An 8,588-nucleotide genomic window follows, 5' to 3' on the forward strand; every position below is an offset into this window, starting at 1 on the left:
CAAAACCTTGGAATTATGAATGACTCATCACCTCCTCTTACACTCTACATTCAATCTACAATCAAACCTTTCGGTTCTACTTATAAAATACACTTCACATCTGATTCCTACTCACCACCTCCATCACAACCACCCTGGCCCAGTCACTGTGACCTCTCACCTAGATCCCAACTGGTCTTCCTACCTCCCTTTTTGCCTTCCTGATGGTCTGTCCTCCACAGGGCAACCATAGATATGTTTTGAAAATGTAAGCTGGGCCAGAGCGTCTTAAATCTTCATATTCATCAGAATCTCCTGGAGAGCTTGTGAAAGAGATGCCTGGACCCTTTCCTTGGAGATTCTGACAAGTAAGTCCGGATGCAGCCCCAGCACCTTTAACAAGCTCCCAGGTGATGCTACCACTGTGCGTGCTGACTGAAGAACCACACCTTAAGCAGTACTGAGTCAGATTCCATCCTTCCTTGCTCAAAGTCCTCCAGTGGCTTCCCAGAGCCCTCAAAGTAAAAATCGAATGTTTGACCTTGGCCTAGATGACTGTAAGTGACAGGGTGTTAACACTGCTGACCTCATCTCCTACCCCTCTCCCTCACTATGTCACTGTTTGAACATGCCAAGCACTGTGCCATGTCTAGGCCTCTGGCTAGCTTTTCTGTCTAAATTTCTCCTCCATCAGACCTGCACACGTAGGCCTCTCCCACATGAAATTAATATGAATATAATTACAGAGACCATATGCACCTTAACTTTTAATTTTACACCTGGTGAATCTGGTTAAGGCACAGAAGAGCGTTGTTTGTACTAGTCTTACAAGTTGACCGTAAGTTTGCAATTACTTTGTAAATACACACACACACATGTCTGACAAAGTCCTTATTTGGATCAAATATTTTATCTCAGCACAAAATCCCACAAGACTAGAATGAGTAAAGGAAAGTAGTAACAAACATTGACCAATCATTTAAAAAATTGAAAATCTCAGATTTTCAAATCTTGTTACTTCTCTCCCCAATCCATTATGTGGATTGTATGTATATCACTTTAAGACACATAAAAGTTAACAGTCATCAATCATAGATAGTGACTAAGATTACGACTTCAGACATAGATTCCTTCAGACTAAGATTAAGCAGAAAATGGTAAAAAAAATTTTTAAAAACCAACTTAGAAATTGAAGCTGCATGCCTTAAGCTACCAGAAAGATACCCTTTAAACAAATCAAGTAAGGAACGATGTTCTTTGTTATATAATTCTGAGAAAATGCATGCAATTCTACACTGCTGTAATTGAGTAACAGTCGGATCTAACAGTAGCCTGCTTAAAGGCTATAATCTGCAATGCACTGTGCTTCAGGTTATCACTGGTAAGTTGAACAATACACTATTCCTGCCCTACAGAGTCTCGGCGCTCTTTAAAGTACTGGAGGAGAAAAGGGGTATCGGGGGAACAAACAGCCAAAATAAAATTGGTAAAATATTGATAACTGTTGGCTGGACTTGGGGGATGGTTACATGAGGGTTCATTAGGTCAGGGGTCCCTCACCCCCATACTGGGGCCTACTGGGAACCAGGCCACACAGCAGGAGGTGAGCAAAGGAAGCTTCATCTGTACTTGAGGCCACTCCCCAGCACTGGCATTACCACTTGAGCTCCACCTCCTGTCAGATCAGGGGCAGCATCAGATTCTCACAGGAGCATGAACCCTATTGTGAACCGTGCGAGAGGGATCTAGGTTGTGAGCGCCCTATGAGAATCATCCGGAAACTGTCCCCCACCCCCTGGGTCCATGGAAAATCTGTCTTCCAGGAAACTAGTACCTGGTGCCAAAAACGTTGAGGAGCGCTGCGTTAGATGCTGTTCTGCTTTGTGTAGGGGAGGGGGGCAGATACTAGGGCAGACCTTACTGATCGTTGAACATTACATGCCTGAAATCTGGTAATCTCTGCATTCATCCACCTGTCGCTTATTTACTGTTAAATTTCTCAATGCGAGCAACTTCCCAAGTCTCACCTTCACAAATTCAGAAGTACCTAAAACAGTTTCCTGTGCATATTAAAAGAACTGACAAATGTTGTCTGAACTGAATTTGATCAAGTCACATCACATTTTATTAACTGAACAGGACAAAACCATCTGCCACAGCTGACAGTTATAAAATGACTCCCATTAGCCAGACATCTAACAAATCAAGAGTTTGATGGCAAATGTGCCCATAAATCAGATGATGTTCTTGGAAGGGCCCCATCCCTCCCTCAGAGGTTTCTTTCAGCTCTGCTTTCCCTCTTAAGTGAATCCTTTTAACAGGTTCTATTCTCACCTATCTCAAATACACACTATTCTCATCTATCTCAAAACAGATACACACACCCCCATTCTCCACATGAGAGTGCGCGCGCGCACACACACACACACACAGACAAATCTTTCTCCATATGAGTGCATCCTCTGCTCTTGTCACTCAGAAATTACCTGTCAGCTTCAAACCATTCTCCCCTTCACCTTTAGAAGACAGGATCTTCCCCTTATCCAGAAAAACTCATTTGCCCAACTTCATCCCACCACCCCCATCCCCACCGCCTCCGCCAGAGACAGCCTAGAGGTCTCAATTTCAAAGTCCTTTCCTCCAGGGAGGTCTCCCTGACCACCCACCCTCCTCCCAGACCAGCGGAGGGTCTGCTCTCTCCCTCCTTTTTCTGCTACCATCAGCCATATCCAGGAATGAGCATATGAGGACATGTGACTGTTCAAAAAGATAAGTTTAGCCAATCAGATTCCTCTCTCTAAACCTGGAAATTAGAAACCAGATACCCAGTAATTACAGGCCAAGAACAAAATGTTACAGTTTTGAGGCAGCCAGGCAGCAGAGAGAGGACTCAACAGATATGAAGCAAGAAAAAGACTTCTCCAGAGAAAACAAATGAGGCTGCTGAGAGAGCTACAGAAGGTGGGAGCTACTTTAGATCCCAATTTCTTGCTGATCTCAGTCAGTCCTATAAATAACCTTTTCACTGAGGTAAAAGAGTAAATCTCTGTTCCCTGCCTTCTAAACAGCCCTAACACAGTAACAGAGAAACTGACAAAGAACTTGAGCAAAAGCAGGGAAGAGGGGGATGGACACTCACATGATCCCAGGAAAAACTGCCCCCAGTAGTGTGTGCCGCCCAGAATCAGAACCCTAGAGACAGACAGTCAGGGAACCACCAAAACAGCCTGTGGGAGAGGGGACAGGCGGTAGGGATGGAGAAGAAATGAGAGACAGGAACTTGAACAGGATAAAATCCCCCATACTGGACCCTTCGACCTACCACAATATCTAGAACAAAGATTCTGGATGTAGAAATTTTAAAAATTATGTGATTGGAAATGAAAGACAAGGTCAAAGATGACTAGATACCAAACACCAGAGATGGGAAGATGGTGGTCCCATTACCAAAAAAAAAGTCAGGAGAAAGTTTCAGGACTTTCCTCTGCTTGGTTACCGCCCCCTCCTTCCCCACCACCCTTGCTAGGTGAACAAGACCAGGCTGAATGTGAGGTGCTCCAAAAAACCTCAGTTGGAGAATCCATCCAGGATTAGGAAAAACAAATCTGGAAATCACTCAGTGTAAAACAAAGGTTTTCAAACTTGTATGCAAAGTTGCCAATACTGAGATTCCTTGGGCTTTTCCCCCAGTAGATCTGGGGCCCAGAAACTGACATTTAACAAACACTGCAAAATGATTCTGATGGCTTCCATGCTGGTAAAGCTAGAGAACAAAGAACACAACCTTGCCGCCGCATTTCTCCACCTTGGCTCTGCATCAGATCTCCTCAGGCGCTTTAAAAAAAATTTAGACGTTTCACCCTCAGTGTTGTCCAAGTTGAGGCAGTGACAAAACGCACTAGAATTACCCATCGGAAGGTGGAGATGGGGGGTGGGAATATTGAGCCACACCCCAGGTCTGCTGAATGGGAATTCTGAGGGTAAGGATGAGAAAGCCACATTTTAAACCGGTGCCCCTAGCGGCTACCAAAGACGGCTCCATAGTTACTAATGAAAGAGGTTTAAATAATAATAGGTTTAAACCTTTCTATATGTCAAAACAATCTGAAGGAAAACTAACCGAACGTCAGTGGCTGACAAAGAAGTCGCTTCGCTATAAAGAAATTATGGAAGCATCGTAATCAATGGCTCGCTGATACTTAGCTGAAATAACGGCCTGCAGCGGACAATGGAGTAATGGAGCCCGGTGAGAAAACAAAAAACGAGAAACCCCACCACCACGCCCTTGGAAAGCCCCGGGAAAGGAACCTGGGACGCCTGCCTTCCCGCGACCGGCCAAGGTGGTTCTCGAAGTGGTGGTGGGTGTGCCTGCGGCTGCCCCGTGAAAAACAAACGAACCAAAAAAACAAAACAAAACCCACCTGTGTCACACACATCCCCCATCGCGGCCCCAGGAGAGGCTGGCCACCTGGGACAGCAAGTCCGAGACCGTCCCAGCGCCCGCGGCAGGCGCGGATCGGCCCAAGAGCCGGGCCCCGCGCCCCCACCCGCCAGCCCCCGACCTTCCCCAGCCGCGCGCCCTGCGCCGCCCCCTCCTCACGCGCCCGCGCTCCCTTCCCCACACCCGGCCTCACCCTTCCTCAGCTGGCCTTCGCCCCCTCCCCGCCCGCCCGCCGCTCGGCGACAGCCCCGTACAAACCAGGCTGCTTTCCTACCGGCCTCGCCCCCCTCACCACACACACACACACACACACCCCGCCCCTCCCCGCGGACCACCACACTGACCGTCTCACAACCTGGCCCCAGAACGGCGCCCACCGCTGAGGCGGAAAGGAGCCGCTTTGCCGCAGGGGCTGTCAGAAGACTAGAAACGGGGTGACCGCGGCTTTCGGCGCGTTCCCCTCACCACCCCCGGCGGCCATTTTCAAGCTATCGCCCAGAACTGACAGGTCACGTGACGCTGGGCTGCGGGGCGGGGTGACGGATGGCCACGCCCCCTGTCGGCCGACCCGGGAGCCCGAAGGAGGCGGGGCTGCGGGCGCCGGCGGGCGGGTGCCGGAGAGGCCGGCGGCGCTCGGCACCTCCTCGCCAACCTCCAAATAGATGTATTTTGGCAAACGCCCCAAACAGTATATAACTCATCGTCACTGTCACTCTTCATATTCTGGCGAGTTTATTATCCCTGCTCACCATTATCATCAAAGCCTAAGCAGGGGAATAAACCGCAATCTAACTTCAAAACACATTGCCGGTGAAGGCCGGCTGAAATCCCTCCCGAACCCAGATCCCCTGCGGAGTCTGTAATCCTGGCGCCCAGAACCACCGCCTGCCCGCTTTCTCATTTCCACCCTCAGCAATACCGCAGCCCAGCCTCACCCCGGCCTCGGCACAAAGGACCTCTGACCTGCCTGCTGCCAAACGAGATTGACAGCTTTTCCACTCACAGTTTCCTTGACCACTGCCTCCTGGAATATTCCCTTCCCTGGGCTTCTGTGACTCTGATTCTCCTAATTTTTCTCGCATTTCGCCTCCCTCAAATTGGTTGATTGTTTCCAGGGTTTAAAGCTCAGCGCTGGAATCCTCAGCCTCCGACCTGGTGTGATTCTCTGGTGTGATGACACCTGGTGTGACTCTGGTGTACTGACGCTGGCAGGGGACCTGCCTCCTGTCTCCCTCCACCACGACAGGAATTGGGAAGATACACACCCCCTCCTCTGCCCCTCCCTGTTGTCACCCAGTCAGCCCACTGCCTGACTACAGCCACTTTCATCACCCCTGATCTGCTTAAAGCCTTCAGAAGCTCCCCAGCAGGACTATATCAAAAGCCCCCAATTACCCTCCCCTGCCTCTGCTGGCGCCCCACTGTTTCCCCAGGAGATTGGGGATCGTGTCACTTAGATAAAACTTCTCAGCAGCCTTCAGTTTCCATAGAACAAATTCCTGAATAGAACTTAACACACGAGGCTCCCCTGGAGCTTGCCCCTGCCAGACATCTTGCCGTCCTACTGTCCGCCACTCTCCCCTGCCCCCATCCCATGCTGGCAAGTTCAGTTCCTGGAACATCGGGCTATACTCCGTCTCATCTCCACTTTGTTTCCAGAGTGCTGTTCTCTCTCCCGCTGGATTTCCTCTCCACTTCTTGTCCAGCTGAGTCTGACAGATGAATTCTTTTTGTCTTTTAGGAGGCGGTCTAAGGGGTCCTCTCTTGTGTAGCTTTCTGTGTGACCTCAAGAAGAGTTCATCATCCATCTTCTGTATTAACTTCTTAGTCTACAGTCCTGGGGCACAGGAGGTACTAGAAAGTACGTGTTAAAGCATGTTTAGCCTGTCTCTCCCCCACTGTAAGTTCACTCCATCCTTATTCCACACCAGTTTCCCTCACCTGGTTTAGAGTAGTGAGTGACCTTGGCAAGCCTTCCAGGAAGAAAATACTCAATTTAAGACTCTATCACACACTTTGGGTGCCCTCTCATGGTCCCAGGCATCCACACCTGATGTGGGACTGAATATTGGCTCTTTGTTGGCTTTCTCCATAAGTTGTCAGATTGATTCATTAGGAGATGCCTTTCAGTAATGCCCAAACTTGGTCCATCAGAATCATCCTTAGTTCATTTTTAAAAAATCAAAACTTGACTCTTGCTGGAGATTTGTAAAATATCTCCATAGCTGATCCCTATGAAACACTGTTCTCAATCTTCGGTTTTATCCCAGTGTGTCCAGATAAGTGATTTCAAATGTTAATGTCCTTTTTCAATGTCAAACAATCTTTTGAGGACCTGCAGAGGAGAGCAGGCGGCCTTTTAGTAGGACTGTTTGTGAGAGCAACAGGGGAACTGGAATCTGTGGTTTCATAGGGATCTATGGCCCCAGTATGGGAGCTGGAGCTTTCATCATAATGAACCATCTAAAAAATCAGCAAGGCATTTGACAAGCTCTCTTTTGTTGTTATTGTTGTGGTGGTGTTCTTTTTTATATTTTAATGAGTGCATTTTAATATTATGGTGTCTTTTGTTGTTGCTTTTCAGTCACTCAGTTGTGTCCGACTCTTTTGCAACCCCATGGACTGTAGCACTCTGGGCTTCCCTGTCCTTCACCATCTCCTGGAGCTTACTTAAATGCATGTCCATGCAATTGGTGATGCCATCCAACCATCTCATCCTCTGTCGTCCCCTTCTCTGCTTTCAGTCTTTCCCAGCATCAGGGTCTTTTCTAATGAGTCGGCTCTTGGCATCAGGTGGCCAAAGTATTGGAGCTTCAGCATCAGTCCTTCCAATGAATATTCAGGGCTGATTTCCTTCAGGATTGACTGGTTTGATCTCCTTGCAGTCCAAGGGACTCACAAGAGTCTTCTCCAACACCATGGTTGAAAAGCATCAATTCTTCGGCGCTCAGCTTTCTTTATAGTCCAACTCTCACATCCATACATGACTACTGGAAAAACCATAGCTTTGACTATATGTACATTTGTTGGCAAAGTATTTGGTGTCTTTTGTAATCATATTTATTTTATCAAACTAAATATATTGTGAAAAGAGAATCATAGGTCTTACCTGTCTTCCAAAAAGGCCTGTAACGCAAAACATGGTTAAGAATCCATGAGCAACAATATTAAAAATGAGATGAGACTCACTAGACTTCCTGACACCTTCTAAGATACCATGCACGAAAAAGCTGAACTCTCATCTTTCAATGGTTAAATTTATTTCCAGCGTTTTCAGTACTGGGAAAATCCAGGTTGCTGTGCTTCTAAGAACATTATCTATACATTAAGCCTTGCCTTTGAGTTTTTTGGCATTCTGAGCTACTCTTCAGCACAGACTGGCTCTTCCCTGGGGATTTTGACAGGCTTTCTGGATGAGTTTGTGGAACCAAAGGGAAAATGTGGATTATGTATCAGCAGGTGGACACTGCCAGGTCTCCATGAGGTGTGTGGGCTGGCAAATGATGCCTCGGGGACACGGGGATCTCGAATCCCTGAGCACTCCCCCTATCGAACATCTCTTTTAGAAGAACTGCCCCCATGACCTCACCTTCCAGCCTCCCTCACCACTGCCACCCCAGCCCCTTCACCCAGTAATCTCTCACTCCAGCAGCACCCCCTGGTTGGTGAACCAGCTGCTCCACAACAAGCTGCTCCACAACAAGCTTTAGGCCAGCTCCTGCCCTCCAGGTATGAACCACAGGGAGTGGCACTGAACAGATACAACCAGGGCACCAATCTTGGGGACAACTGGAATACAACGGTAGGTGAGAGGGTGGGGTGGGACAGGACGTGGTGGTTCTCCAGCTTTGGTTGTCCCAAGCACCACACCACCACAATTCAGGGGTTGTCAGTCAAGAACTTTGCAAACCCCCGTCTAGAAGTGGGACATTCCCTCTCAGAAACTGACAAAACAACTGCCCACGCTGCCCAAACCCCCTCCCTGCCTCTTCCTGCCAGGTAAAAATCCTGAAGGTACTCAGTGTACAAATCGTCCTTTTAGAAACATTTTCAAAGCAGTCCAGATGACAGCCTGGAAAGAAGCTACTAGAAAGAGGCTTTCCCTTAGTAAATATTTGAGTGGAGGAGGAGGGTGGGGTTCAAGGATGGCAGGAAAGTGGAGGAACCC

At 48.1% G+C, this 8,588-nt stretch overlaps 1 protein-coding gene across 9 annotated transcripts in view; it reads right to left on the reverse strand.

The window, feature by feature from the left end:
- KIDINS220 (kinase D interacting substrate 220) overlaps positions 1–4,929 on the reverse strand; it is a 92,696-nt gene extending 87,767 nt beyond the window's left edge. For 8 of the 9 annotated variants that reach the window (XM_088841178.1, XM_088841176.1, XM_088841174.1 and 5 more), the window contains exon 1: positions 4,765–4,929. The gene's annotated coding sequence lies outside the window, so the exon portion shown is untranslated. Of the gene's footprint in view, positions 1–4,400; positions 4,424–4,764 lie in introns of those variants that run through there. The other variant, XM_088841171.1, reaches the window with a different exon arrangement.
- Between the last annotated feature and the right edge of the window lie 3,659 nt (positions 4,930–8,588).

This window comes from Moschus berezovskii, chromosome 11, assembly GCF_049115385.1.
Source record: "Moschus berezovskii isolate FMDL1 chromosome 11, NW_MosBer_1.0, whole genome shotgun sequence".
Lineage (NCBI taxonomy): Eukaryota > Metazoa > Chordata > Mammalia > Artiodactyla > Moschidae > Moschus > Moschus berezovskii.